This window comes from Salvelinus fontinalis, chromosome 13 (assembly GCF_029448725.1).
Source record: "Salvelinus fontinalis isolate EN_2023a chromosome 13, ASM2944872v1, whole genome shotgun sequence".
Lineage (NCBI taxonomy): Eukaryota > Metazoa > Chordata > Actinopteri > Salmoniformes > Salmonidae > Salvelinus > Salvelinus fontinalis.
In genome coordinates, this window is record NC_074677.1 from 7916343 (window position 1) to 7932129 (window position 15787).

A 15787-nucleotide genomic window follows, 5' to 3' on the forward strand; every position below is an offset into this window, starting at 1 on the left:
ATTTATTGTATAGCATATGTTTTGTTAGAAAAATGTGCATATTTCAGGTATAAATCACAGTTCTACATTGCAGCTGCAATCTGAAATAGCGCCGAAGCAGCCAGAATAATTACAGAGACCAACGTCAAATACCTAAATACTCATCATAAAACATTTCTGAAAAATACACAGCGTACACCAAATGAAAGACCAACATCTTGTGAATCCAGACAATATTTCAGATTTTTTAAGTGTTTTACAGCGAAAACACAATATAGCATTATATTAGCTTACCACAATAGCCAGAAACACAAGCCATTTACCAGCAGCAAAGGTTAGCGATCGTAACAAACCAGCAAAAGATATATAATTTTTGACTAACCTTCATAAACTTCATCAGATGACAGTCCTGTAACATCATATTACACAATGCATATAGGGTTTGTTCGAAAATGTGCATATGTAGCGGCACAAATCGTGGTTATACAATGTCAACAGTAGCCAAACTTCAAGCAATCTGTCCGGCGACATCTTGGAGAGGCACCTAATCTAATCAATAACTAATCGTAAACTTGACTAAAAAATACAAGTTGGACAGCAAATGAAAGATATATTAGTTCTTAATGCAACCGCTGTGTTAGATTTTTAAAATTAACGTTACTACGACATACAGCGTGCGTTACAGCGAGACCGCACCGAAATTAATGGCGGAATTATTGTTTAACATTTTTCAACATAAATACGAATTAACAGCATAAAGACTTCTTACTTTTTGATGAGCTTCCATCAGAATCTTGGGCAAGTTGTCCTTTGTCCATAATAATCGTTGCTCGGCTGTAGAATGTCCTCTTCAACTTTGGAACTAGCAGCAAACATTAGCTATGTGGCGCAGAGGTGTCCAACTGTTCATAACGCAGAACTAAGGAAATTCAGAAAATCGCAATATACTCTTATAAACTGATATAACTCGGCTTAAAATAAATACGTTATGATGTTTCTAACACCTATAGCGAATAAAATCAGAGCCAGATATATCTAAGGCCTATAACGTGAGCTTTTCAGAATGCCATTCTGAGGTCTGTCTTGCGTCGTGGCGAGCGATGAAAAGGGTGCACCCCTCGTGCCAAGCCTATTTATACTGCTTCAGATCTGCCTAGCAACACCATTCCAACTCTCAACGCTTGCTGACGTCTAGGGGAAATCGCATGCAGTGCTTGTCGACCAATAGAATAATTGCAAATTATTTAACTGATCCAGGAACAGAGTTCGAAATTTCAGATTTCTCAACTCCTGACAGGAAGATTGCTCCAACTCGAGTTCTGTTTTACTCACAGATATAATTCAAACGGTTTTAGAAACTAGAGAGTGTTTTCTATCCAATAGTAATAATAATATGCATATTGTACGAGCAAGAATTGAGTACGAGGCAGTTTTATTTTGGGAACAAATTTTTACAAAGTCGAAATGGCGCCCCCATATTGACAAGAAGTTTTAACCATCCTCCTCTCTTACCTCATCAATGAATATCCCATAGGCCTCTACATTATGGACAAGGCAGGTGTATGAAAAACATTATGAAAACAGTTTTTTTTTCATTCACAATTACCACAAAAAACAAGGTATGAATACTGTCGTGTGCATGTTTTGTTAATCATCTGTATAATAAAATAAAAAAATGAATTCACAGACTTCACCCTCCCTACACCTCTGATGAATGTAACCTGTTCAATCACCATGCACTGCAAAATCATTCTGGCTGTGGATACAGAGAACGTCAATACACCAGAGGGTATACCCATTCTCTGCTTGGAGTTTACCTCATATTTTGATATTTTATTCTGCTTTGCCTCTAAAATCCTAATAAACACTGACAACTAAAATATTGTGTTATTGTTGTTATTGTTATGAGTATTATTATGAATGATAGTGGGTAATAATAGTTAAATTTACACCAAAAGGTTCTTCGAGGATCCTTTTAAAGGGGTTCTTCGAAGAATTTATAGGGGTTTTCCAACAGTTTCAATTTGAAGAACCCCTAAATGATACTCAATGAACCTTTTATTTTTAGAGTTAATCTACTGTCATGGTGAGAGGTGTGGATACAGGTACAATCTATTCAATGGATGACTTTTTAATCAATGTATTATCTATTGTGTTAACAGGAAAGTGACTGTACAGCTTGCCTGGAGTAGGCTTTGGGCCCATAACTACAGTCCAGAGGTCACACAAACTATTTCACCACAATACAACACCCCACACAATTCATTTTCATCACATTTCCTTTGTAATAATACAGAAAACTCCCTATTACAGTTGGGTGACTGAATTATCCGCAGAAAACAGGTCACATCAGAGAGACTTGTTTATTATTCTTTGAGAATGTGGGGATTGACTTCATAGCCTAAACCAGGGATCGTCCAACTAGATTCAGCTGCGGGACACACTTTTTCTTGAGCAGGGCCTGGAACATAATGTCTGCAAATTGACCGCAAGACGATCCAAACAGATATAATATTTGACTAAAACATAATAAATTCAAACCATGCTTACATTTATATATGATTATGCGTGGGAATACTTGGGAACAGATTTACAAAATTAAAATCACTTGCTCAGAACTTGTGGGGCCAGTTGGGGGACACTGGCCTGCACAGTCTGCTACTTTGTCTGTTTCCAGCACAGAACAGGTTACATCAGAATCGATAGATGGAGCCTAATGCGCATGCGCTGATCATCCAGGGGAAACAGCCGGTGAGTCGCTAACTGCCTGCAAACGAGCGAATAACCCAGGTATAGCAGATTTCTCCCGAAACAATTATGACCGTCTCACTGTTGTCGCTTTCTCTCAGGTATCTGTTTCCCGGTCGCTGAATAGCGCTGGTAACCGTGGAGCGCTCACCGACCCCAGCACCAAATCCAGCCCCTGTGTTTCGATAAACCATCGTTGTTTCGACCCCCCAACCACCGAATCCCTAGCTGGAAGCTTTGGGTTGACTTCCGACTGTCCATAAATGCCTAACCTTTGTACTTGTGCGCATGCGTAAAAACTATATTAATTTTGGAATACAGTAGAATCTATGGAGCGCAAAATGTATACATTGTTGCTGTCACTGTTGCGACTAGTTTACCAAGCACAGACAATGAAACGTGTGTTTCATACTAGCCAACTACTTCATCTCCTCTGTGGGGTTGGAGGAGTTTTGTTATGAGTCCCGGTGCTCGTTCTGAACGTCAACATTCATCGCTTGTGGTATGGTTTTGGAATCATAAGTAACGTATTGTATCTTTCATATCAGCGATAAATACTACTGCTAATAATAAAGTTGAAATTACTTTACACATTTATAATGCTTGGTTCCCACAGGGTCATATTTCCATGTTACAGCGCTTTTTACCGAAAATAGTAGAAAGACTGAGTTATACCTATGCGTCTCTGAACACCCTGTGTGTAAACGGAAGACAGACACCACAAACTTGTCACTGGAAAATACTGTTGGGTGCAACTGTGTTAAAAAAAAAAGGTAGGCTACAGTAAGTGTATATTTAGCATTTGGGAAATTATTTTGATGTGCTAGGAATGAGAGTGGCAGCCAAAACATTCAGAGTCAATTCACCTCTAGGCTCAACAGAACATGTAAACATAGCCGCGGGACATGCTTAAAAATCAGAATATATATATTTAAGTTTCGATTTTGTCACAGAAGTAGTGTACTGTGCCTTTTTTTAAATTTATTTTTACCCCTTTTTCTCTCCCCAATTTCGTGCTCCCACACGGACTCGGGAGAGGCGAAGGTCGAGAGCCCTGTGTCCTCCGAAACACAACCCAACCAAGCCGCACTGCTTCTTAAAACTTCTTATGGCTGCAATCCCGTTAACGGGATCGATATGACAACAGCCAGTGTGAGTGCAGAGCCAAATTCAAACAGAAATGTCACAATTAAAATTCCTCAAACATACATGTGTCTTATACCATTTTAAAGGTAATCTTGTTGTTAATCCCACCAAAGTGTCCGATTTCAATTAGGCTTTTCAGCGATAGCACCACAAACGATTATGTTAGGTCACCGCAAAATCACAGACAAAGTCATTTTTCCAGCCAAAGACAGGAGTCACAAAAAGCAGAAAGAGATAAAAATGTATCACTAACCTTTGATGATCTTCATCAGATGACACTCATAGGACTTCATGTTACACGATACATATATGTTTTGTTCGATAAAGTTAATATTTATATCCAAAAACCTCAGGTTACATTGGCGCCATGTTCAGAAATGCCTCCAAAATATCCGGAGAAATTGCAGAGAGCCACGTCAAATAACAGAAATACTCATCATAAACTTTGATGAAAGATACATGTTTTACATAGAATTAAAGATACACTTGTTCTTAATGCAACCGCCGTGTCAGATTTCAAAAAGCTTTACGGCAAAAGCACAATATTCAATAACCTGAGAACAGCGTTCAGCCACAAAAGGAAGCCATACAGTTACCCGCCAAATTGTGCAGTCAACAAAACTCATAAAAAGCATTATAAATCTTCACCTACCTTTGCTGATCTTCGTCGGAATGCACTCCCAGGACTCCCACAAGAAATGTTAGTTTTGTTCGGTAATGTCCATCATTTAATGTCCAAATAGCCATTTTTGTTAGCGTGTTTGGTAAACAAACAACCAACGTCAGGAAGCGCGTTCACTAAAAGCTGACAAAATTTCCAAAAGTTCCGTAACAGTCAGTAGAAACATGTCAAATGATGTATTGAATCAATCTTTAGAATGTTTTTAACATAAATCTTGAATAACGTTCCAACCGGAGAATTACATTGACTTCAGATGAGCGATGGAACAGAGCTCCATGATGTGAACGCGCATGGTCAGGACATAGCAGACCTGACTAATTCCCCTCTCATTCGGCCCCCCTTCACAGTAGAGGCGTCAGACAAGGTTCTACAGACTGTTGACATCTAGTGGAAGCCATAGGAAGTGCAAACTCATCCATATCTCGCTGTGAATTCAATAGGATCTTGGTTGAAAATCGACCAGCCTCAGAATTCCCACTTCCTGTTTGGATTTTTTCTCAGGTTTTTGCCTGCCATATGAGTTTTGTTATACACAGACATCATTCAAACAGTTTTAGAAACTTCAGAGTGTTTTCTATCCAATACGAATAATAATATGCATATATTAGCAACTGGGACTGAGGAGCAGGCTGTTTACTCTGGGCACCTCTCATCCAAGCTACTCAATACTGCCCCTGCAGCCATAAGAAGTTTTTAACACAGCGCACGTCCAACCCAGAAGCCAGCCGCACCAATGTGTCGGAGGAAACACTGTACACCTAGTGACCTGGTCAGCGTGCACTGCGCCCGGTCCGCCACAGGAGTCACTAGTGCACGATGAGACAAGGATATCCCTGCCAGCCAAACCCTCCCTAACCCGTGCGCCGCCCCCGGGCCTCCCGGTCGCGGCCAGCTGCGACAGAGCCTGGGCTCGAACCCAGAGTCTGTTTGCACAGCGATGCAGTGCCTTAGACCACTGCGCCACCCGGGAGGCCTCTACCCACCCACTCTTTCTTTGTTTGCACCAACATGTGAAGTTCATAGAAGCATATCAAATTGTGTGTCAAATGAAAGCTAAGTCTATATTTTGGGGAAATAAAGGCATAGATGCACTACATGACCAAAAGTATGTGGACATCTGCTCTTCAAACATTTCATTCCAAAATCATGGGTATTAATATGGAGGTGGTCCCCCCTTTGCTGCTATAACAGCCTCCACTCTGCTGGGAAGGCTTTCCACTAGATGTTGGAACATTGCTGCGGGGACTTGCTTCCATTCAGCCACAAGAGCATTAGTGAGGTCGGGCACTGATGTTGGGCGAATAGGCCTGGCTTGCAGTCGGCGTTCCAATTCATCCCAAAGGTATTCGATGGGGTTGAGGTCAGGGCTCTGTGCAGACCAGTCAAGTTCTTCTACACTGATCGACAAACCATTTCTGTATGGACCTCACTTTGTGCATGGGGGCATTGTCATGCTGAAACAGGAAAGGGCCTTCCTCAAACTGTTGCCACAAAGTTGGAAGCATAGAATTGTCTAGAATCTAATTGTATGCTGTAGTGCTCAGATTTCCCTTCACTGGAATTAAGGGACCCGAACCATGAAAAACAGCCCTAGACCATTATTCCTCCTCCACCAAACTTTACAGTTGGCACTATGCATTTGAGCAAGTAGCTTTCATCCGGCATCCGCCAAACCCAGATTAGTCCGTCGAACTGCCAGATGGTGAAGCGTGAATCATCACTCCAGGCAATGCATTTCCACTGCTCAAGAGTCCAATGGCGGCGTTGTGCATGGTGATCTTAGGCTTGTGTGCGGCTGCTCAGCCATGGAAACTCATTTCATATAGCTCCCGACGAACAGTTCTTGTGCTGACGTTGCTTCCAGAGGCCGTTTCGAACTCGGTGTTGAAACCGAGGACAGGCGATTTTTACACGCTTCAGCGCTTGGCATTCCTGTTTTGTGAGCTTGTGTGGCCTACCACTTCGTAGCTGAGCCTTTGTTGCTCCTAGACGTTTCCACTTCACAACAACAGCACTTACTGTTGACCGGGGGCAGCTCTAGCAGGGCAGAAATTTGAAGAACTGACTTGTTAGAAAGGTGGCATCTTATGACGGTGCCACGTTGAAAGACACTGAGCTCTTTAGTACGGGCCATTCTACTGCCAACATTTGTGTATGGACAGTACATTGCTGTGTACTCGATTTTATACACCTGTCAGCAACGGGTGTGACTGAAATAGCCAAATCCACTAATTTGAAGGGGTGTCCACATACTTGTGTGTATATATAGTGTACATTTTTCAACCATTTTCCATCTCTAAAAAGTAGGCATAAGTAATGGCTTTGATTTCTGGATAAACTGAGGGAAAAGGGGACTTTAGAAAACGTTGACCAGAAAAAGTCTTAAAAAGGTGTCAGAAATACATCAAAACACAATAATGTTGACGTAAAGACCCCTAAACTATCAAAATAAAGAAGATTGCATACTCCATGTATAAAACTCCCAGCAGTTTAATGGGTATTTACCAACGTTTCGACATCACTTCCTTCCTCAGGGTGACGTAAAGACCCCTGCCAACTTATATCACTTTTATATTTCGTTTTGGAGAAATTGTTTACCTTCTGTAAGTTTAAGAAATACTTTTTGAATGTCTCTTCTCCATGAGGGAGGATAATGAAACTTCCCAGAAAAAAAACAAGTAATGGTAGACCTACAATAGTCATTGTACTGATTTCAATTTTGTTTAGGAATTATTAAGTCATTTAAAACTCGTAATTCTGTTACCAAATTGGTAAACAGAATTACCAAAAATCGGTAATGGAATTACTGCAACTGGATTGGCTTCAATGGGAAATCATAATAGTTCCCTGCTGCTGTCCTCGCTTCCACTGGCATACTGTTATGTTCAGCTCATAACTGTTTTCTATGTCTTTGTTATCTGGTGGTCAAACTCAAGAGTGTTAAAACAGTCTGAGTCTGGACACCCCTCTCTCTCTCTCTCCCCCCATGTAATGTAACCTCTCCTAGCTCTTACTGACACCTACCCATGATCCCCTGCTCTTTCCATTTACTGTCAACAGTATCCTCACCCACTGAGCACCGACTGACACCGGACCTCCATGGACGTTGAAAACTAGTTTAAATTTGACAGTCCACCCTGGCCTTGATGTTAACGTCAACAGACAGACGGAACCTATGATAGACGTACGTTTCACAAGTTTGGATAGTAAAATACACTACAGTTGAGTGAGTAGAGCACAGACTACAGTACAATACAGTAGTACAGTATAATACAGCACACTACAGACAAGTCCGGTACAGTATATTGTACTGTACTCTACCTTACTCTGCTGTGCTCTATTGTACTGCACTGTACTCTGCTGTGATGTACTGTACTCTGCTGTGATGTCCAAACTTGTGAAACATGAGAATGACATTCATATCCGTAATTATGCATTTCTGTGTAGTACAGATCAGGGATGTAATTCTGTTACCGTAATTCTGTTACCTGGTGTTTGAAACTCAAGGTGCAATGTCATAATTGATATTTAAGAGTTTAAAAAAAAAATGTGGTCGCATCATAACCTGAGAGAGATTTTATCGTAATTCTGTTTTCCAAAGTTTGCGTCTGCACAGATCTTTCACTAAATTTGTTTTTGTACATTTGGGGGAAATTGTTAAAAGTAGTTATTGTTCACCGTGTTAAACTTTGAAATCAATGTTTTTTTTGTTTGGCATTTTAATGTGAAAAAAGCTGATTAGTGTATTTCTGTCACCTTGGAATTGCCCAGAAAGGCACACATCAACAGAGGACAAACATAGGTACACGGTAAGGGTTTAAGATTTTTTTTTAAATTGAACTATTGACACATATCAATTCAAAGGAGTTGGAAATTCATTTTAAAAAATGATCGTCTGCGCTCAACTCCGTAGAGGAGTTGAGGTACTTGGCTGACTCATACAGGCCTAAAACACATTATCAGACCAGTTTATGTGAGAAGGGTGCAACTGCAGCCTGCAGTTTGGGGCGTTCCTGCATGTGGGCATTCCTGCACCTGCAGGAACCCCTCTTTATACTTCTATTGGTCCATTTGTAAGCTATGACTCCAGAACATAGGTGGGAAGCTGGGTACAGTACAGTAGATGGTGGTAATGCACCATAATGTTGGATTCCGACCACCGATAAACCCCACAGAAGAAGAAGAGGCGGGGACGAAAATGGTAGCTAGCTATAGCTAATACACAGAGTGTCCTTCGCCCCAGTCTTTTGGGCACTGCTGTCCTGCAGTTCTGTTAACGACAGCGAGGGCAGGTGTTCGGCAGGCGGGAGCAAATGACACTCTGTGTTAGCTTAGCCAGCTAGTCCTAAGCAGGACTCAAGTGCACAGCAGGCAGGAGGTGTTGCTAGCACATTGTGTCTTCCCCACCTCCCGCCTGCTATGTACAAATGAGAACCAAAGGGATGCTCCAGATTACAAACCAAGTAATATGACTTGTATGTCTGAAAAGCTGTATATGGATCGTAGTAAGATTGAGGTTGAGCGCGTCCACAGGACTGGAATACCTATCTCCAGCCCAGGTGACAGAACCAGCTCGATAGTGGTACATTTCCTGAGGAACAAGGACAAAGGTGGCTGTTCTTGAGAGATCCAAGAACTTGAGAGGAACCAGAGACGAAAAACAACTTTTCCCAGCAATGAAGGAGGCCAGGGAGCTTGGGGATATTGCTTACATCTACGACAGGCTCATTCCACTCAGTCCGCTCTCCCACCCAAAGACCTGGAGGATTGACTGACGGCTTGCTTTGTGGTTTTCCATATTATGTCTATCTCTAATACGCTACCAAGGAAAGGGCAAAAAAAAAATTGCCCATATTAATATATGTAGCTGCTGAATGTATATTTTTTTCTCTTGCTTTGTTTGCTCTTTTCCATATAAAGTCTATCTCTGATAAGCTACCCAGGAAAGGGCTGAAAACAGCCCCTATTCATATATGGAGCCTTAGAAATAAGGTTCATGAAATCAATAACTTGTTAACTTCATATAACATTCATATATTGGCCATATTCATATAGTGGCCATCACTGAGAGATAATTCCTTTGACATTAGTAGCAATAAAACATCCATATATGAGTCAGGAATAAATATGGGGGAGGTATCGCTGAACATGTTCCCAGACAAATTCCTGTGAAGCGGAGAGGATCTCATGCCGAAAGGTTGTTGAAGTGTTGTGATTGCAGGTTCACCTGCCACATCTAAAGCCTATTATTTTAGGGGTACTGCTATCTACCAAGTGCTAGCAGTCAGTATCTGGATAATATGTGTGAAATGCTTGATAGTGTGTGACGTTAAGAGAGACATCTGGGTGACCTGAATATAGACTGGTTTTTCATCAAGTTTTCACCACTCAATAAGAAGCTGCTCACTGTAACCAGTGCCTGTAATCTGGTTCATGTTATCAGTCAACCTACCAAAAAAGTGTACAAACAATAAAAATGTATCATTCAACGTGTATTGATTATATATATTATTATATATTTACTAATGCTGCAGAACTTTGTTCTAAAGGTGAAAACATGAAATTACCCAGGGAATCAATAGAACATCACTCAGATACACAAAAACAATATCAAAATCAATATCAAAATGGCTGAGCCTTTTCTTTAGCGGTTATGCCAAGAGGTCCGAACCCCTTGACGAGGTCGCTATAGGTGTTAAAGGTCATTAAAATATCTAGTTAGCTAGCCCAAGCAAATTTATCCGAGATTAAATGTGCTCTACTCCACATAAACTATAATAACCATTCAGACCATCGGTGCCCCAGTCCACTCTTTCTTTATATCCTGCAGCCACAATTGTCTTTGATTCTTTTTTGGAAGGGATGATATCCGTTTGGTATAATATACATCCGCTTGGTATAGAGAATAATCTCCAACCCTGATCACCTCGAACAAATTAACCGCATAGCAGGAGCGTATTCATTATGATGATTCTGTTGCAAAACGTTTCGTAAACGAAACGGAGAGGGACCTACCAGAATTTGTCCAATATAAACTTGTTTTCGTTGCAAAACGCAACTGTTTTGGACTAATGATTACACCCCCAGTTTCTCATTGATGTTGCTTGATAGGTAACTTTAGCTAGTGTAAGAAATTGTAATACACACTGGAAACTTGTTATAACAACGTCTCAACACAAGCTATACTTTGCACAACATGCACCCATCCCCCTCTTTTCTCCCAGTCACATTCTGCTCACATCAGATAACAACCACAGACACACACACACCCACACCCAGAACAGGCCCCTGCAACAACACGCACACGCATTATTTTCAAGGTTGGGGCTCTAAGACAAAGAACGATGTTAAGAGCCAATGGAACGTCGACACCAGGCCCCCACAGGACTACCCACGACCCAGAGCGACCAATCCGACGAACAGACTCTCAGAATATACATACGTCATTTTACTGTATAAAATAATGCACATCATGTTTAGGGGCACTCTTCCGATGGTTCCTTACGAGCTGGACGAACGAGTCCGTGGAGCACACTTTGCCAGATATCTTTACCTTTGAATAAACTGCCTTTACTATATCTAAAGTCCACCCTGTCTAGCGTCTCAACTTGGTCTCATTTCTCCAGTAACGATTCATCAACACTAGCTAGTCAAAGAAACGAATTAGGTAGGAAGTAGTACTGACCCCCAAAATATATAGGCTGTGATATCTTCGGTCGAGCTAGAGAAGCTAGTCTGGTTTCCCCCGTTCCTTCGGGGGTTCAAGATAAAATCGGCACAGCATTTATTCTAGGTATTTAAAAAAATACCTAAAATAGACCACAGCCTGTCGTTTCCAATGGGAACAAAGAGTGGGCAGAGCCAAGCACAAGCTAGCCTGACATTCGATTGGCGTGTTCTAGTGAAACGTTGCATATTTCCCTAAAATAAGCCTACTCTGTAAATTGCGCATGTATACTAACTAAACATTTTTACTTTGGCAAAGGGTAAAGTCTACAAACCTTCTTCCACTCTGTTCAGCACAGATTCTAGTTTTGGGAACAGAAAACTGTATTAAGATCAAATGTTTAATTGATGAGAAAATATGCACAATTTCGGCCAAATCAATGTCGTTCCATCTTCTCCCACTGCCGGCCAATGGGCTTCCTCTCACTACCATATTTGGTAGGGAGTGGAAACGCCAAGCGGATGCTTCACATTCATACATCTGGTGAAATATCTGTCTCATTGTTCTATCTGTGGTTCATCTTTGACTGTAGGAGCTGATCGCTCCAAAAAGACGTCACAGCCCTTTCGGGACCCCCCCCCCCCCCTCTGAAAAAATCACATCATCAAAAATGGGGGACCGCTGGCAGAAACTGGAGCTGAGCACAGTGAGAAAAGAAGGTGAAGAAGAGGTGGATCATGACGATTTAACTTTCCAAGGTAAATAGGTATAAGTGTATTGTGTTTGATTCATGGAAGCCTCAGGTTTTCATGTTCTTTTATTGGTCTTCTGTGTTGACTGTCTCGGAGTTGTGAAAGACAAAGAGGAAGTGTATGAGTCACCTCAGCCTGGTAACTTCTCTATGATCATTTAGAATGTTATGGATTTGTTATGTTTTGGATATTTCTAATATAAATGTGTCTGAATTGAGGACTTGTTTGAACAAATATGGTCATTAACTAACAGTCATTATTAATTGTAGAGGAAACCATACGGAACGTATCCTATGTGGAAGTCGTTGGCATGCAGTGGGAGATGCCATTTTCATACAGTCCTCTGTTTCTAAAACTAGATTTAGTAACAAATGATGTCTAATACGTTTTGTTGACGTGACTCATTTTCAACCGTAATTCAAAGTATATTATTTAGTGGAGGTGTGGTAGAAATTCAACATCAGGGACACCTGATTTCAATTTTTAAGGTAATCATTAGATTATGGCTTAAACTATCAAAGGAGGTTCTATCAAAATACTTATATTAAAAGTAGGTGGAATCAACTTATAAAACCACAGACACTTTCAACCCCTTTGTTCTGAGTTGTTCAATCCGACTAGTAAAATATCCTTATTTCATAGCCCTTTCGCTTGTAAAACCATTGCAGTAGAACGGTTTAACTTAAAACCTTAGCTTCATACATTTTGCACACATGCTTCATTACACAATTTAATTTATGGAAATACTATCATAATATAGCTCAAATCTACAGGCAAGGTAATACTTCTGTCAACGGGAGTGAATCTATCAAACACACACACACACACACACACACACACAAAGGATCTGTAGACTCAGAGGTACATAAATCTCTTAATGTTTAACCATTGTTTCCATAGCTCTTACTACAATTGGGGTGCATTGACACGTTCTGTACTAACTGTCCCTGGGACATTAACTAGTCAAAATATAAAACCTGTTGTTTAAACAAAATCCGCCTTCAAAAGGTTGGTGCTGACTAAGAGGGTTACCTTCTAAACTTGTCAAACTAAAACAACCTTCAACTGTTATTGGTCACATGTGTTTAGCAGGTGTAATTGCAGGTGTAGTGAAATGCTTGTGTTTCTAGCTCCAACAGTAATATCTAACAATACACACACATCTAAGTAAAGGAATCTAATTATGAATATATACAGTTGAAGTCAGAAGTTTACCTACACTTATGTTGGAGTCATTAAAACTTGTTTTTCAACCACTCCACACATTTCTTGTTAACAAACTATAGTATTGGCTAGTCTGTTAGTACATCTACTTTGTGCATGACACAAGTCATTTTTCCAACAATTGTTTACAGACAGATTATTTCACTTATAATTCACTGTATCACAATTCCAGTGGGTCAGAAGTTTACATACACTAAGTTGACTGACTTTAAACAGCTTGGAAAATACCAGAAAATGATGTCATGATTTTAGAAGCTTCTGATAGGCTAAGTGACATCATTTGCCTCAATTGGAGGTGTGGCTGTTTCAAGGCCTACCTTCAAACTCCGTGCCTCATTGCTTGACATCATGGGAAAATCAAAAGAAATCAGCCAAGACCTCAGTAAAAACATTTTGTAGACCTCCACAAGTCTGGTTCATCCTTGGGAGCAATTTCCAAACACCTGAAGGTACCACATTCAACTGTACAAACAATAGTACGCAAGTATAAACACCATGGGACCACGTAGTCATCATACCGCTCAGGAAGGAGACGCGTTCTGTCTCCTAGAGATGAATGTATTTTGGTGCGAAAAGTGCAAATCAATCCCAGAACAACAGCAAAGGACCCTGTGAAGATGCTGGAGGAAACAGGTATGAAAGTATCTATATCCACAGTAAAACGAGTCCGATATCGACATAACCTGAAAAGCCGCTCAGCAAGGAAGAAGCCACTGCTCCAAAACCGACATAAAAAAAGCCAGAATACGGTTTGCAACTGCACATGGGGACAAAGATTGTACTTTTTGGAGAAATCTCCTCTGGTCTGATGAAACAAAAATATAACTGTTTGGCCATAATGACCATAACCCGAAACATACTTCCAAAGTTGCTCCGGTTCTTGTCTTGGCTGGTTGCTTTCTGTCTTCAGCTCCAGCACCTTCTGCAGCTCCTCCAACAGCTCCGTATCCCACAGCTCCTCCACCTGTCACAGGCCCACCCGCAAGTGGGTTATGAGGTGGTGGTAGGGTACCATCTCCGTCTGCTGGCAGTGGCGGATACAAGGGGAGCCCATGAAAGGGTTCCCCTCGGGGAAAGGCCAGCCAGGCTTCTTTTTCTTTTATCCTTCTTCCTCGTCTCTGGTTCCACCATCAGTCCTCTTACAGCTTTATCCTTTGCATGTTCTGCTTCTCTCTCCCACTTCCTGAAATCATCCCACTTTAACTTTCTTGTATTTTCTTTCTTTACTTTCAAGTTGGCCTTTCTCAGACTCAGACTGTGCTCAGTGTCCCATCAGCAGGGAAATCTCCATCTGTCCATCTTGTCCAGTCTTCTGTTTGGTCCTGTACCCCGCTACAAAATCTTTTTGCCATTACTCTACACAACATTTTTGGTTCCCAGCACGGATCCTCCATCCTACTCTTACTATTTCCCATACTTAAAAATGTATGTAGTTCTGTTCTTGTCTATTGATGTTCTGTAATATGTCATTCTGTATTATGTTACATGTTTTGTGTGGATCCCAGGAAGAGTAGCTGCTGCTTTTGCAACAGCTCATGGGGATCCTAATAAAATACCAAATACCTAACCCTTTGTTGAACATTAAAAAAAATCCAGCTCAACACGTCATCTAACACAACTCTCACACCGGGGCTAAACCCCTGTTCAGTCAATTAGTCAATCACACAATACTCACATTCACTTAGTACTATTCCCAAACGCACTCATTAATCTCCCTTATTACTCCTTATGCATCTTCAATGATTCTCTTCCCGCTACTTCCTATACATATAACATCACACCTGGTGCTAATACCAGTGGTTCTCAGACCACGTAGACAACTGCCCTTCTTCTAAGACTATGGTACCTTTTTTAAAATTTATATTTTATTGTTTGTATTGTATTTTATTTTATTATTTTTAAAATATTTTTTTAATACAAACTAATTCAAATTGACTTACTGAAATTCAAAGGTTCGCGGTTTATGTATATTCACCCTGGCAGCTCACAGTAAAAGTCTGATCTGGGCGAGTCCACGTCGTCTTTAGTCAGACGGGAATTTCCCTCACGCCTTCACACGGAATGCTCCACCGGTGTTCCCTCGCAGATCTTCACTGGGATGCTCTGGAGGTGGAATCACTGATCTTTTTCGTGATGGAAATTCAACACCAGGGACACCTGAAGTCAATATTAAATGAATCACTCTTTATTATCAGTAAACTGGAGAGGTTTCAACAAACACACATACAAAGTACAAGGCTGCCACAAGCTCCACCAGAGTTGTCCCTTCAGTCCTCTTATACTGCTACATAGGCATGGTTCAATGGGTTGGCTCCTGCAGATGACTGGCTGTTATCGCGTGGGCTCCGTTTCACAAGAAACTGAGCAATGTCTCCTATATTAACTTCCAGAACATATTCTGGGCGTTCTGCCAATTGGTCTGAGGAGGTCACAGTCACCTGCATTGACCTAGTTTAGAGTGAGAGAAGACTCATACTGTTTACAATTCAAGGGTATCTCTTCAGACTATAACATTTTCCCTTTACAGGTTTTACATGGAACCCAAAAGGGTTCTTCAACTGGTTGTCCTATGGGGACAGCTGAATAACT